The sequence below is a fragment of the Arachis ipaensis genome, chromosome B6, assembly GCF_059453495.1.
Source record: "Arachis ipaensis isolate K30076 ecotype BB chromosome B6, ASM5945349v1, whole genome shotgun sequence".
NCBI lineage: Eukaryota > Viridiplantae > Streptophyta > Magnoliopsida > Fabales > Fabaceae > Arachis > Arachis ipaensis.
The window spans coordinates 132,641,618-132,645,314 of record NC_142441.1 but is presented as its reverse complement, the minus strand read 5'-3'; the positions used below and the strand labels follow the sequence as shown (position 1 = coordinate 132,645,314).

Here is a 3,697-nt window from a genome sequence, read left to right as displayed (position 1 = left end):
ATATCTTCCCTCTTTTTCAAAATTTCTTCTTAATTAACTAGTTATTTTATTTTTTATTTTAATTTTTGAAAAATTACTAACTTTTTTTAAAAAAACTATTTTCGAAAATCCTCTTCATCTCACATCTCTGCTCCTATCATCACCTTTGTGTTTGGATTCTTCATTCTTCTTCACCCCTATTCTTTTTCTTCTTCTACTAACAATAAGGAACCTCTTTACTGTGACATAGAGGATTCCTCTTCCTTTCTTGTTCTCTTCTCTTTCTTATGAGCAGGAACAAAGAAAAAGGTATTTTTGTTGAAGCTGATCCAGAACCTGAAAGGACTCTGAAGAGGAAACTAAGAGAAGCTAAATTACAACAATCCAGAGACAACCTTATTGAAAATTTCGAACAAGTAAAGGAGATGGCAGTCGAACCCAACAACAATAATGCAAGGAGAATGCTTGGTGACTTTACTGTACCTAATTCCAATTTACATGGAAGAAGCATCTCCATTCCTACCATTGGAGCAAACAATTTTGAGCTGAAACCTCAGCTAGTTTCTCTGATGCAGCAGAACTACAAGTTTCATGGACTTCCATCTGAAGATCCTTTTCAGTTTTTAACTGAATTCTTGCAGATCTATGATACTGTTAAGACTAACGGAGTAGATCATGAAGTCTACAGGCTCATGCTTTTCCCTTTTGCTGCAAGAGACAGAGCTAGAATATGGTTGGACTCTCAACCCAAAGACAGCCTGAACTCTTGGGATAAGCTGGTCACGGCTTTCTTAGCCAAGTTCTTTCCTCCTCAAAAGCTGAGCAAGCTTAGAGCTGATGTTCAAACCTTCAGACAGAAAAAAGGTGAATCCCTCTATGAAGCTTGGGAAAGATACAAGCAGCTGACCAAAAAGTGTCCTTCTGACATGCTTTCAGAATGGACCATCCTGGATATATTCTATGATGGTTTATCTGAGCTATCAAAGATGTCATTGGATACTTCTGCAGGTGGATCCATTCGCCTAAAGAAAACGCCTGCAGAAGCTCAAGAACTCATTGACATGGTTGCTAATAACCAGTTTATGTACACTTCTGAGAGGAATCCTGTGAGTAATGGGACGCCTATGAAGAAGGGAATTCTTGAAATTGATACTCTGAATGCCATATTGGCTCAGAATAAAATATTGACTCAGCAAGTCAATATGATTTCTCAGAGTCTGAATGGAATGCAAGCTGCATCCAACAGTACTCAAGAGGCATCTTCTGAGGAAGAAGCTTATGATCCTGAGAACCCTGCAATAGCAGAGTTAAAATACATGGGTGAACCATATGGAAACACCTACAATCCATCATGGAGAAATCACCCAAATTTCTCATGGAAGGATCAAAAGCCTCAACAAGGCTTTAATAATGGTGGAAGAAACAGGTTTAGCAATAGCAAGCCTCTTCCATCATCCACTCAGCAACAGACAGAGAACTCTGAACAAAGCACCTCTAATTTAGCAAACTTAGCCTCTGATCTATCCAAGGCCACTGTAAGTTTCATGAATGAAACAAGGTCTTCCATTAGAAATTTGGAAGCACAAGTAGACCAGCTGAGTAAAAGGATCACTGAAATCCCTCCTAGTACTCTCCCAAGCAATACAGAAGAAAATCCAAAAGGAGAGTGCAAGGCCATTGACATAAGCACCATGGCCGAACCTGTAAGAGAAGGAGAGGACGTGAATCCCAAGGAGGAAGACCTCCTGGGACGTCCAGTGATCAATAAGGAATTTCCTTCTAAGGAACCAAAGGAATCTGAGGCTCATCTAGAGACCATAGAGATTCCATTGAACCTCCTTATGCCATTCATGAGCTCTGATGAGTATTCATCTTCTGAAGAGAATGAGGATGTCACTGAAGAGCAAGCTGCCAAGTTCCTTGGTGCAATCATGAAGCTAAATGCCAAATTATTTGGTATTGAAACTTGGGAAGATGAACCTCCCTTGTTCACCAATGAACTAAGTGATCTGGATCAACTGACATTGCCTCAGAAGAGACAGGATCCTGAAAAGTTCATAATACCTTGTACCATAGGCACCATGATCTTTAAGGCTCTTTGTGACCTTGGTTCAGGAATAAACCTCATGCCCCTCTCTGTAATAGAGAAACTGGGAATCTATGGGGTGCAAGCTGCTAAAATCTCATTAGAGATGGCAGACAATTCAAGAAAATAGGCTTATGGACAAGTAGAGGACGTGTTAGTAAAGGTTGAAGGCCTTTACATCCCTGCTGATTTCATAGTCCTGGATACTGGAAAGGAAGAGGATGAATCCATCATCCTAGGAAGACCTTTCCTAGCCACAGCAAGAGCTGTGATTGATGTGGACAGAGGAGAATTGATCCTTCAATTAAATAAGGACAAACTTGTGTTTACAACTCAAGGATCTCTCTCTGCATCCATGGAGAGGAAGCAGAAAAGCCTTCTCTCAAAGCAGAGTCAACCAAAGCCCCCACAGTCAAACTCTAAGTTTGGTGTTGGGAGGCCACAACCAAACTCTAAGTTTGGTGTCAAACCCCCATATCCAAACTCTAAGTTTGGTGTTGGGAGGTTTAAACAAAGCTCTGCACACCTGTGAGGCTCTATGAGAGCCCACTGTCAAGCTATTGACATTAAAGAAGCGCTTGTTGGGAGGCAACCCAATTTTTATTTAACTATATTTTTATTAGTCATATGTCTTTATAGGTACATGATCATGTGGAGTCACAAAATAAATCAAAAAAATTGAAAACGGAATCAAAAACAGCGGAAGAAAACTCACACCCTGGAGGAAGCACCTGCATGGCGTTCAACGCCAGAACAGAGCATGGTTCTGGTGCTGAACGCCCAAAATGGGCAGTATCTGGGCGCTGAACGCCCAAAATGGGCAGCATCTGGGCGCTGAACGCCAGAATTGCACCCTGGAGAAGAGCTGGCGCTGAATGCCCAGAACAAGCATGGTTCTGGCGTTCAACGCCAGAAATGGGCAACAAATGGGCGTTGAACGCCCAAAATGGGCACCAACCTGGCGCTGAACGCCCAGAGTTGTGTGCAAGGGCATTTTACATGCCTAATTTGGTGCAAGGTTGTAAACCCTTGAACACCTCAGGATCTGTGGACCCTACAGGATCATCTCAGGATCTGTGGACCCCACAGGATCCCCACCTACCCCCACTCACTTCTTCTCACCCTCTCTCTCTCTCCATTCATGATCATCCCTTCTGTTTTCCATTTACCACTCACATTCATACACCCACCTACCTTCAAAATTCAATATCTCTTTCCCACCCAATCCCACCCATATGGCCGAATACACACATCACTCCATTTCCTCCATATCTTCTTCTTCTTCTTCTATTCTTTCTTCTTTTGCTCGAGGGCGAGCAATATTCTAAGTTTGGTGTGGTAAAAGCATAAGCTTTTTGTTTTTCCATTACCATTAATGGCACCTAAGGCCAGAGAAACCTCAAGAAAGAGGAAAGGGAAGACAAATGCTTCCACCTCTGAGCCATGGGAGATGGAAAGATTCATCTCACAAGCCCATCACTAAGAAAAGGGTGGAGCAACCAAGAGAGCACATTCATGGATCTCAACAGTCACATGAAGAAGCTCATCATCAAGAAACCCCTGAGATACCTCAAGGGATACACTTTCCTCCACAGAATTATTGGGAGCAAATCAACACCTCCCTAGGAGAAT

General features: G+C 42.3%; 1 non-coding gene across 1 annotated transcript; it reads right to left on the bottom strand.

Moving 5' to 3' along the window:
- Positions 1-803: 803 nt before the first annotated feature.
- LOC148562789 (small nucleolar RNA R71) lies at positions 804-911 on the bottom strand. Its single transcript, XR_015887869.1, has one exon. It is a non-coding gene; the product is annotated as a small nucleolar RNA R71 (small nucleolar RNA).
- Between the last annotated feature and the right edge of the window lie 2,786 nt (positions 912-3,697).